This window comes from Ammodytes marinus, assembly GCF_949987685.1.
Source record: "Ammodytes marinus genome assembly, chromosome: 12".
In the NCBI taxonomy this organism is placed as follows: domain Eukaryota; kingdom Metazoa; phylum Chordata; class Actinopteri; order Uranoscopiformes; family Ammodytidae; genus Ammodytes; species Ammodytes marinus.
In genome coordinates, this window is record NC_137216.1 from 2542901 (window position 1) to 2556066 (window position 13166).

Genomic DNA, 13166 nt, shown 5'->3' on the forward strand with positions numbered 1-13166 from the left:
CCTGAACCTAACCGACATAGCTAGATACTAAAAAATAAAATAAAAGCATAAATTGGATATTGCTATAGTGTTCATTGCTGTAAACTTATTGTGTTGACTATATCGCGTGGCATGTATTCTTCAGTGTAATTATGTAAAACCTTCATAACATATGCAATTTGAATTGTGCCTCGATCCTTGTGTTTCCTTTGGTTCTTTACTGGAGATTAATACATTGCTGGATTTTCAAGTAAATACTGGAAAATGCAGTGACTTTCATGAGATGTGAACACTGACATTTTGGAGTTTATTTATTTTCCTGTGCAGAGTAAGATGAGAATATTAATAACACTCTTGTATCTGTTCAATAAATATGAGTCTACAAACAGGAGACTGTTACCTTAGCAGAACATATTGACTGGAAACGGGGAAATGATTGCTATCCGTACAAAAGAAGAAAGTTTCTAAATCAGCACAGTCTCTGCTGAAAGGACTAGGACACCAGCATATCACGGTAGACTATATGGCCAACAAATAGTCTGGAATGAAAACCCACAAATTGCAGTTGTCACACTTCCGTTTTTGCACTGTACAGCTATGAATTGTTACTTAGGGACCTCTACAGGTTATGTAAGGTGAATAATGCTACCATTCACAGAGCCAGGCTAGCTGTTTCCCCCTGTTTCCCGTCTTTAAACTGAGCTAAGCTAACAATCTGTAGCTCCATATTTGGTCAAATATTCTTCTCTTAACCCATTGATGACTATGGCGATCTAGGATGCATGTCCTTAATGCCTGAGGGTTTTCTGAAAAAATTGTACGAATTGTCAAGTCTACCAAAACCTTAATATCTAAGCCTGTGTAGCACATGGAAACATGAAATAAAATACATTTAAAAGTTAAGGTTCACAGGTTTTATTTAAACATGCTCCCTTAGCGCTTACAAACCAACGAATATTTCTAAAAATCGTCAAAATTAGATGAATTAGAAAATTATTAAATATTGTTAATAAATAGATGCAATGTGTTGTGTGATTTTCGTCAGTAGTCTATAGTAGACCTTGATTCTGCGCACCAAACGCCACTAACTGTTCTGTTGCTGACATAGCCGGCGTATTTTTTTTATTATTTTGTTTAATTTTTAAATTTTAAATTTTTTTTATTGACGTGATTTTCGGCAAACCACACAACTTTTGGGTGGTCACGTGGTCTTAAAAAAATCAACAAAACCCACCTCATGTGTAATTGAACCAATGACAGTGCCTTCTATGCTGGGAATGCCATGAAAATTAGATAAAGTAATAATGCTGCGCGACGCAGCATCAGGCAGGAGAGCCAATGTGGCATCGCGCAGCAGCCGTCATCAATGGGTTTTAAAGGCCTACTTCACCACCAGGAATATGAAGGTGTATTGAAATCTGAGATTCTATGTAGTATAAATGTGCAACATTTCTAGAAATCGGTTCATCCTAGCCTGAGAAAAGGCAGAAAGAGTGTTTTATGGTTTCACTGTCTAACCCTACAGTTTGCCCAGTTGAGATGTCACAACTGGGCAAACTGTAGGGTTAGACAGTGAAACCATAAAACACTCTTTCTGCCTTTTCTCAGGCTAGGATGAACCGATTTCTAGAAATGTTGCACATTTATACTACATAGAATCTCAGAGTTCAATACACCTTCATATTCCCACTGGTGAAGTAGGCCTTTAACTCCTGGCAAGAAAGGAAATACATTTCCCAAAATGTCAAACTGTTAACATTTTAAATTAAGTTATTTACGGTTTCATATTTAACAGACATACACGTGGTATCGATCTTATCATATAATTCACGTCAAGAAAGCAAATCGGCTTATGTCAATATTGCCAAGATGTCAAACTAATAAGACTATTAAGACTAGGGGTGTAACGGTACACTTAAGTCACGGTTCGGTACGTACCTCGGTTTTGAAGTCACGGTACGGTACAGTACGGTACGGTTCATAGTTAAGGGAGCTTTAGCTGTCAGTAACTAGCTGACAGTAGGCCTATGTAACATACAAATAAAATTCATAACAAATATAAAAATACTGCTGCAATTCTCCAATAAATAAAATACTTCTTAAATACTAGTGAATGTGCAGCATAAACTAAAATTGCAATGAAAAAATGTACAGTGTTAATGCTCAGCAGGCTCTGTAAGCTGGTATGTAAACAAAGGGTATGTCATCTTTAAGGGTATTTTTGACTTTAAAAAAAGAAAATATTGCTGCAGCTCTCTGAAGCTCTGAAGTTCTCTTATAAATATACAAATGATCAAATAAAAGTGCAACTGCAGCATTACTTGAATGACAGCTTCTGTATGTTCAGTATAAAAAATAAACTAGGCTTCTGTCTGGGTTTGCACAGCTCGTTTCTTCTTCACACTAACTGTGATAGTATGACCTGGATGGTGCCTTTTCAAATGCGTATGCATGTTCGACGTGTTGCCTCCTACACAGGCGATCGCGGTGAAACAATGACCTGTGCGCCGACATTGTTCCACACGTCTATCACTGTTTTCATAATTTAACTTGAATCCGAAGTTATCCCCCTAACGGGATTTGAATAACAGGGGGGCGCATTCAAGCTCCGGTTTCCTGTTGACTTTCGCCATGCAGTTCGCTCTCTGTTCGATAGCACTGTATAACATGTTGATATGCACTACTCATAGACTGTAAAAGAGGGGTAGGCTACTACAACTGCTAATAGTGATGCAAACGGAACACTAGAGCGGAGAGGTGTGTATCTACTGCTCTGACCGCAGCTGGGAGGGACTGCTTGACGACTCGGCCGCCTGTCAGTGCTCTGGGACGGGGGAGGTGCCCTGGAGGCACCCGCTGCTCGTTTAGAAGTAAAGAGCGATACATACTTTAGCGACAGAGTCTCCAAAAGTCACCAATAACACCAGAAAAAGTAGCTAGATTTGTCGCTGGTCGCTTTTTTGAAAAAGAGTCGCCAGAGGGGTGTGAAAAGTCGCAAAATCGCTAAGTTGGCAACACTCCACCCTCATGCTGTCCTCACCATGGAAATAATTGTCTCTCAATCGCTGGCTGCTACTGCGCACGTGCGAGCCGAGCCGGAGGCTAAATGGTCCGGGGGGAGATCCGACGACAAGTTTTAAGTTCCACACTGCAAAACAAGCCTGTACATTCGCCATACATTAATGCTATGTACGCCACAAACGGACCGCGGTCCACCTCTGTAACCACCCAGAAGTGCCTGTACCAACACAGTATGGTACAAATACGTGTATCGTTACACCCCTAATTAAGACCTTCTTGGTTTCAGGGAAAAACAGTATTTGCATGAGGTTCGTGCTTAGTCAACCCCCCATCATTTTAAGTCACCTGAGCCCTGTTTCAGGTAGCTGGTTTTGAGGCAACCCAGAGTTTGTTCGCCCTGAGTTAGTGGAAACTCTCGGTTTTCCGTTTCAAGAAGCAGGTTCAGCGCAACCAAGAGTCAGTTACTGCGGCAACATACGCCGTGTGTCTAACCTGCTCGGGAGGTGGTTAAACCTACCCTGAGTTTGTTTTCACTTTATGCTGCAGCTCCGACTGAAGAAAGAGTGTCACTGTACAGTTTAAAGCAAACTCACTCCATAGAAATCTCCATCGGGATGTTTTTATCATTTCCTGATAATTTTACGTTTGATCGATCATTTATCTCATCAGTAGAATAGTTCTCAGCCCTCGTGCCGTTCATATGCGGCCACCTTACACATCGTGAACATGCTCTACATTCAGATTAATAAACGTCTTGTATTGTATGTATCTCATTATGTATTTTTATTATTATCAGGAGTTTTTTTAACGTCTGTGCCACTGAACATAGGCTATTTATGTCAGGTTGAAATGTAATTCTGCGGCTGCACGCGATCGTTACTGTTCACTTGCGTGATCACAAAGTCACAGATGAGCCTCGTTAAATAGCCTAATATGAATATAGAAATTATATAATATTTTAAACTGTGATCACTAGAGGACAAGGGATCTGGTAATAAATCAATCAGGATCTACAATGGAAACTGTCACCTTATGTGTCAAACGTTAATAATAATAGTAACAATAACACTCAGAGCGCTTTACAAAAACAAAACAATAAACAAACAAAAAGAACATGTAGAGTTCCGTTGGTGGGTGAACTAGGGGTAGGCGGAGGAGAAGAGATGGGTCTTGAGTTTGGACTGGAAGTTGGTGAGGGACTCAGAGTCACGGATATGTTGGGGCAGGCTGTTCCAGAGCCTGGGAGCTGCCCTGGAGAAGGCTCTGTCGCCAAGGCTGCAGAGTTTTGATGTGTGGGTGGAGAGGAGACTGGCTGATGAGGATCTGGGGGCCCGGGGGGGTTGATAGGGGGAGAGGAGGTCAGTGAGATATGGGGGGGCCAGATGGTGGAGGGCTTTGTAGGTGAGGACCAGGGGCCTCATTTATCAACCCTATGTGCGTAAGTAGGGCGTAAGAACATTGCCACGCAAAGTATGGCATTTACCAAAATGTACTTAGACTTATGAATGTGTGTAATGTAAGCACAACTCTGACCATGCTTACGAACATAATCTAGTGGTAGAATAGCGATATTACAAGCAGAAAGCAAAGCATTTAAGAGTTTCAACGTCTGCATTAACACTAGAACCGCCAGCGTTCTCTTTAGCCTATATCTATAATCGCCACGCGTCAAATCCACCCATGCATTTCTAGGGTAATATAAAGTCATACATTTGTTTGTTTAATCATCATCTGTGTTTTGGACCTCTTGTTTTATAATCTAAATTTCTTTAAGAACACTGATCACGACTCAGTAATGAAACTGAAAGTAGATATAATATCGCCAATACATCAATGAAAACAGATGGTCAAAACAGCGTCCAAATTAGCTAACATCCTAAATGCAATAAATAGTTATATGGCACACTTATTTTTAGGTAAGCTCTAATTGATTATTCATTAAATGTGTCACACGTTTACATGTTTTGAAGCGGAGGATCCCTCCGATGCTCTCTGTGCGTCTCAGCACTCAGCTGTGAGCTGGATGAGCCGCGGTGACTCGCCAATCACTCATTTCACTTAGTAACTCTATTGTTGTTAGGAGCTTATCTTCATCTCTTTTTTATTGAAAGAGTTTATGAATGACTGCACGTAAAGTTGTCAGATCGCGGCAAACAATGCCGTTGCCTTACAACTTGCTCGAAAATATCACATTTTCCCATGCAGCAAGCTTTCTTTTGTTTTAATGCCTGCACTAAGTGAGCCAACAAAATATGTTTTGCTTCGATTCAACCTCGTTTACAAGGGTTTCCATTTCTGTGTTGGAGAAGTTTCTTTTCGTTACCCTCGGCTCTTTGCCATTGTGGCGGAGAGGGGTAAAACACATTCAGATGGTTGATAAAGGGATGTGTTGTGACCATATATGGTTAATTGGAGGCGTTTCTGAATGCAAATGGTCTGAGCGTGAACGAGCATGGTACTTAAGAACATGTGGGATTTATCAAGATTGATGACTTACTGGTGTGCGTACGATAGGCCAGCGCACGTTTGATAAATACCGATTTTTTTGTACTTAAGCACATACTAAATTTCATCCGTAAGAGTGAATTTAGAACCTTTTCTACGCACTGTTGATAAATGAGGCCCCTGGAGTTTGTAATTGATCCGGAATGAAATGGGGAGCCAGTGGAGCTTTTTGAGGACTGGGGTGATGTGGTTCCACGAGTTGGTGGGGGGGGGGGGGGGGGGGTTGTGAGTTTGCTGAGGGTGGATTTGGAGCCAATTAGGAGGAGTTCAGTTTTGTTTCTGTTGAGTATGAGGAAGTTATTTTTCATCCAGAGTGTTAGTGAAGACAGGCAGGATTCAATGTGGGAGATGGGGGGGTTGTGGGGGGATTCGGTGCTGAGGTAAATTTGGGTGTCATCAGCATAACAATGGAGAAATGGCGAAGTAACTGACCACGCGGGAGGAGGTAAATGATTCACTCCCCATTTAAAAGAAGTGACAGTCTGTTTACTGCACAGTAGGCTATTAAGATAAGATAAGATAGTCTTTATTGGCATTGTACAGTCACCTATACAACGCAATTGGGAGTGCCAACTGAAGGTGCATTACACACACAGAAAAAACAGACAAGCAATTTAAGTTAAAAACAGTATAAAAACAAGACACAAAAATAACTAATTATAGCTTGCCTACATAATACAGCAAATATAAAACACTGTCAGCAATGCTGTGCAGCTTAATAATTTTGTTGCTGCTGATATGCGTAACTTAATTCTTAAAATAGATTGCTTCTCATACGGAAGCAATGATGCTCTTGACCAAACATTTTTGCACCGTTTTTTTTCTGAATTGCCGTGGTGATTAGATCAGAGTTATGAGACAATATCCCCGTTAATTCTTCTCCATAAACTCATTCGTTAATATTTCTAACTCTAGTGGGAGGAGCGGAGAAGTTTTATTTTTTTTGAGAGAGAGAAGTGGAGAAGTGGGAGGATCAAGCATTTGTTTCTCCTGTTTCCATGGTGAATCATGTTATCAGCGATCCATTGACGATGGCTTTTATGCACACGCTCCACCCAGAGTGAACAAGCTCAGAGTTGATTGACCCAACGCTGATCCACTGTTCTGAAACCGAAAACCCAGAGTTGCTCGTCAACCCTGCGCTTTGAGTTGACCAACTCAGAGCGCAGGATTAAACTCGGAGTAAAACCAGCTACCTGAAACAGGCCTCTGGTCACCTGACATGAAACTAAAAACCTCTCTGTTTATAACTTATGTGGAGCCTGATATCAACCTAACAGTGTGCGTGCATGCCTGTAGGCATTTGGCAAAATAGATGGCAGAGAAAAAAATGTAAAACCTTCAAGTGACTAAACTAAAACATAATGTATTTTATTTTATTTTTTTGCTGCTGAAAGAAACAGTGGGTGAATTATATTACAAACAAACACTCCGCATGGTGTCTGTCAATCTAATAACTGTGACGGATAGATTTTGTGATAAGGGAAGCATGACACTCATTGTCACCTTAAGGCAGGTGAGGAGAAGAGACAAACATCCTCATTACAGAAAAAAAGGAAATGGAAGACACAGCACACATAATTTGTTTTTTTATAATAATCTTTTACTCAAGTGTTTCTTTAGCCGGGATTATCATTCAGTGCAGAAGGAGGGTTGAAGTAGAGCCCCACAGTGTTACTGTGAAACATTTCTAGGCAGAAAAACAAGTTGTTGAGAGCAAGAGCTGTATAGATACAGACCCTGGCACAATGGTGAGCAATACAACATATGGTAACACGGTAACGCTTTATATTAAGGTTCTTGTTATAAGCCTTAGTTAATAGGTAATAAGGACCTTATAAGATGCTTATTAACATCAGTTTGTGTTAATAAGACTATATTTAAGTGTTAATAATAACACAATAAACATGTTTACTGTGTGATTATAGGACTTTTATAAGCACTTATGAGAAACTTCTTAACTATTTATTGATTGCTTAATAGCATTAATGAAAGTCTCATGAGTTTCTGATAGCTGTTAATAAAAGCGTTACAAACCCATGTATTGAGTCTTACTAACTTACCTATTATGTCATTGTTAAACCTTTACTAAGCATTGTTTGTTGCTTTATGAAGGTGAACACACCTTTATTATTTGTTTATTAGCAGTTAACTATGTTCTAAGAACGATGCTTATTAAGGTTAATATGTCCTTTATTAAACAGGTAATAATGCATTTTGAAGGTATCTGATCTAAAGCGAGAACTATGCTTATTAAGGCCAATAAGTCCTTTATTAAACAGGTAATAATGCATTTTGAAGGTACCTGATCTAAAGCGAGAACAATGCTTATTAAGGCCAATAAGTCCTTTATTAAACAGGTAATAATGCATTTTGAAGGTACCTGATCTAAAGCGAGAACAATGCTTATTAAGGCCAATAAGACCTTTATTAAACAGGTAATAATACATTTTGAAGGTACCTGATCTAAAGCGAGAACAATGCTTATTAAGGCCAATAAGACCTTTATTAAACAGGTAATAATACATTTTGAAGGTACCTGATATAAAGCGAGAACAATGCTTATTGAGGCCAATAAGTCCTTTATTAAACAGGTAATAATGCATTTTGAAGGTACTGGATCTAAAGCGAGAACAATGTTTGTTAAGGTTAATAAGTCCTTTATTAAACAGGTAATAATGCATTTTGAAGGTACCTGATATAAAGCGAGAACAATGCTTATTAAGGTTAATAAGTCCTTTATTAAACAGGTAATAATGCATTTTGAAGGTACTGGATCTAAAGCGAGAACAATGCTTATTAAGGTTAATACATCCTTTAACATACACTTTTTAACAGTTAATAAGTACTATATCTTGTCAAGGTGGATACAATGTGAATTAAAAAAAACTACATGTAAATACAATGTTACAGAGGTGAAGCACAAAAACTTACTTTTAAAGAAAAAAAAACACTTGACAACTGTGCAATTGTAAACATGTTTGTTTGTTTCCCAGAACTTTCATGAACAACATTTTACTAAATGTAAAAAAATAAATACCTTAGTAAAATAAAAATGCTGCCTGACATCAATTCAAGTGTCCAATGATTAAGACTATTAATTTAAAATATTAAATGAAGAACAACAAAACAATTAAACGAGTAGAGCAAAAAAACTTCCATCAAACAATAATAAAAAAAAAACTGTTGTAGGTAAAACAATATAAAACGACGTGGGGTTGTATGAGTTGCTTCTGCATATTGAATCTGTAACCTTATGGAGATGGCAATCCTCACTAGAGGAATTTGGGCGAGACGTTGCTGTATCAGAAGTCAGCATTATACTGTTGCAGATAGGACAAGCAGAAAACCACATACAACTATATAGATGCTAACCCAGTGGCTCTCAAACTTGTTTTGTCATTCCCCACTTTGGAGGTGGGAATATTTTCAAGTCCCACCGTTCCCCGATTGTGTCAACAAAATAGTAAGAAAATTGGTCAGTCTTAAAAGTTTAAAATGTATTGAAATAAAATCAAGTAATACAATTAAAAAATAGATCATTTAAAAAAAAAGCCTTCTTCTGCTGGCCCCCTCTGCAACAGTATAATGCTGACTTCTGTTATACTTCCTCTTCCTCTTCCCATCGTCTGAGGAGGAGTCAGACGACAAAGGACTTGAGCCTCAGGGGAAGGTTGAGTCAGGCTGGTCTTTCTTGTTACTGTATAAAGACAACACAAAGAAACATTGATCACAATTAGACAGATAGCAGACAGGTTATACTAAGCATTTAAGCGATTTGGACATGGAATCTGCAAAAAGGGGTGCAGTATCAAAGTAAATTTAGTCTGTAATGGTGACAATTGTTGGAAAAAAGTAAATATTTTCTTTCATTCAGATAGTTGTCCCTTCAAGAAATCTCTCTCCGTTGTCAGGTCTTTTATTTTTACATCCTGGCATTCTAATTTAAACCTGGCCAGCTCAGGTTTATATTTCTGTAGACCCAGTTTGGCAGTTAGGACAATTTGGGCAGCATCTGGGTCAGCACAGAAATAACCATTCAGCATTACTTTGCCCCTTCCTGACAAGCTAGCATGACACAACTGTTAATAGATACGTTTGGTTGCAGTTTTTATGATAGTGTAAGCTAAACGTTAGCTCAAAAAAGAAGCTCACCAAAGCTTCTGAAAGAAAGTAATGTAAGCTAGGCAAACAACTAGCTAGCTATAACCAGCTAACGTTACTATAGCATTACATTCTTAAACTTACCAGAAGAGTCATCCTCCAGTTCGGACCTCACCCTCTTATTTTTCAGAGACCTGGTTTGGGGTGCTGACCGTGCTGACTCCAACATGTTCTCCTTACTTTCGTGAAACACTTTGTCAAGCATGGCCGTCAATCTGGCGTCAAGCCATCAGCGACTTGCATACACGGAACTTCCGGTTTTACAACTACCTTCAAAATAAAAGCCCTTTAAGGATCTGATTTGAGGCACAAAACCGATCATACGAGTCATATTCATCATAGATTGTGAAAAATATACTACGTTCTCGGGGCATCTCATTTTAACACTCACTCAACATGTGTGCGCACACATAGAGGTGAAAGAATCACTTCAGAGCAAAAACAAATATAGTATGCACTCATTATGCTAGATGCCAAAAGACAACATTTTGGAAAGAGGGATGAAAATCAGTGACTTTAGCCAACTAAGATATGGCGCTGCAAACCAAACTCAGAAAACTAATTTTTGAAGGTACTTCAACAAGAAAAACATTAAAGCTAATCAAATACCTTCACCGCTCTAACATTGTATTTATATGTCGTTTTTCTAATTCTCATTGTATCCTCCTTGACAAGATATAGTAGCCTACTTATTAACTGTTATTAAGTGTTTAATAAAGGACTTATTAACCTTAATAAGCATTGTTCATAGAGCATAGTTAACTGTTATTAATTGATTAATAAAGATGTGGTTACCTTCATAAAGCAACAAACAATGCTTAGTAAAGGTTTAACAATGACATAATAGGCAAGTTAGTAAGACTCAATAATTAGGTTTGTAACGCTTTTATTAACAGCTATCAGAAACTCATTAGACTTTTATTAATGATATTAAGCGATCGATCAGTAGTTAAGAAGTGTCTTATAAGTGCTTATAAAAGTGTTATAATCACACTGTCAACATGCTTATTATGTTATTATTAACACTTATATATAGTCTTATTAACACAAATTAATGTTAATAAGCATCTAATAAGGTCCTTATTACCTATTTACTAAGGCTTATAACAAGAACCTTAATATAAAGCGTTACCGGTAACACTTTACAATAATGCACACAAAATTGTAGTAGCTACTACATACCTACTACATAGATATGTTACCTACTACATAGGTTTTTTTTGTGCTACCTAACACATAGGGTTTTTTTGTGTTACCTACTACATAGGGTTTTTTTGTGCTACCTAACACATAGGTAGCACAAAAAAAACCCTATGTAGTAGGTAACACAAAAAAAACCCTATGTGTTAGGTAGCACAAAAAAAAACCTAACAGTAGGTAACACAAAAAAAACCTAACAGGTTTTTTTTGTGTTACCTACTACATATGGGTTTTTTGTGCTACCTAACACAGGTTTTTTTTGTGTTACCTACTACATAGGTTTTTTTTGTGCAACCTAACACATAGGTAGCACAAAAAAACCCTATGTAGTAGGTAACACAAAAAAACCCCTATGTGTTAGGTAGCACAAAAAAAACCTAACAGGTTTTTTTTTTGTGTTACCTACTACATAGGGGTTTTTTTTGTGCTACCTAACAGGTTTTTTTTGTGTTACCTATAGGGTTTTTTTTTGTGCTACCTAACACAGGGTTTTTTTTTGTGTTACCTACTACATAGTTTTTGTGTTACCTACTACATAGGGTTTTTTTTGTGTTACCTACTACATAGGGTTTTTTTTGTGCTACCTAACACAGGTTTTTTTTGTGTTACCTACTACATAGGTTTTTTTTGTGCTACCTAACACATAGGTAGCACAAAAAAAACCCTATGTAGTAGGTAACACAAAAGAAACCTGTGTTAGGGGCCGTGTCCACCAAAAGCGTTTTAAAAAGGCGGAGCGCCTGTCTGCAATGCATTCTCTATGGCAGGATGCGCATGCGGCGCGCCTTTTAAAAAGCCGCCCGGGGCGGTTAAACGCTCCGCGCGCCTCGCGCTTCTAGCCGCGCGCCCCCAGTTGAAAACAGTTGAACTTTTGAAGAAAAGCGCTCCACGTCATCGGCGCTTTTTTTCGAACGACCAATCAAAATCGAGGAGGAGGCGAGGCTCAAAGTATCAACAGAACACAAACTGAAACATGTCGGACGAAAGCCTAATCACAGCTGTCAGTGAGTGTCCGGTCTTGTACGACCTCACTTTGAAGTCATATCACGACCAAACTAAACGGAACCAGGCCTGGCGGGACATTTCAGCTGTGCTGGGCGTTACAGGTGAGAATTATTCATTAATTATTTATATTATTATCATGTTTATTAATGATATTATCGCATTTAACTATTAGCCGTTAGGTACAAACTGCCACCCGTTTACTTGCTCTTGTGTTTACAAACTACGGTAGTCAAGTAAGCTAACTAAAATTTCAGTTAGCATTAACGTTACTGATAGGTAGGCTTGATAATAACCTTGTAGGTTGTGTGAATTGCTAATTGTAGAGACATAATCTTGTATCAACAGCTGAAGTGTCCCGCAAGAAGTGGAAGTACTTGCGGGACAAGTACATGAAGGAGAGGAGGGCAGAGAGAGACAGGAAGAGAAGTGGGGCCGGTGCCACCTCTTTTAAGAGGTGGAAGTACATGTTAATCATGGGCTTCCTGGAGCGCCATGTAAAAGAGAGGGCCACGACAAGCAATATGGTCTCAGAGGAGCAGGGAGATAGCCAGGATAGCCAGGAAATGTCCCCCCAACGAGAGGTTAGCCAGGAAATAGCACCGGACATCTTGGCCCTGCTAGCGCCTATGATTTCCCCCCAACGAGAGGTAGGCTACTGGTAGGCCTATAACAAAAGCTAGTAGCCTAAAACATGTGCTAAAAACATACCCTAACATACTAGTGTCTTGGCTGTGAATAAGACTGAGCTTGTGCTAAAGGAATGACGATATGATGATGTAATTACCCTATTAAAAGTTGTAAACAGACACACATCATATACGATTCCTTTTATTTAACCTTTATTTTTTTCAGGGAAGGCAATTGAGAGCAAGACCTCTTTTTCAATTCAAGTATTTTTAAATTAGAAGATGAGGCATGCATTTATAACACATCTAAGTAAAGTCTTCCTGTTCAAGATTGAAAAACAAGACTCGTTTCTGTATACAAATCTACTTTTCCCTTAAGGTTTTTGTTAGGTGAAGCCAGATGCAGAGATATTTATAAGAATTCACCATTTTAATTTGCACATTTTAAACAAACAATTGTATGCTTTCTTTCACAGGTGGTGGCTGAAAGTGAAGAGGAGATTTCTCCTCCCTCTCCCTCTCCCAGCCTCTCACAGTCCGCTGTGGACACCTCTCTGGCTCTGGTCACACCGCAGCTTCCTGCACCTCCACCACCACGGAGGAGACTGCTGGAGCAGCCGCTGTCTGCGTTCCAGAGGTCAATAATGTCCTCAATACAGAAGGAAA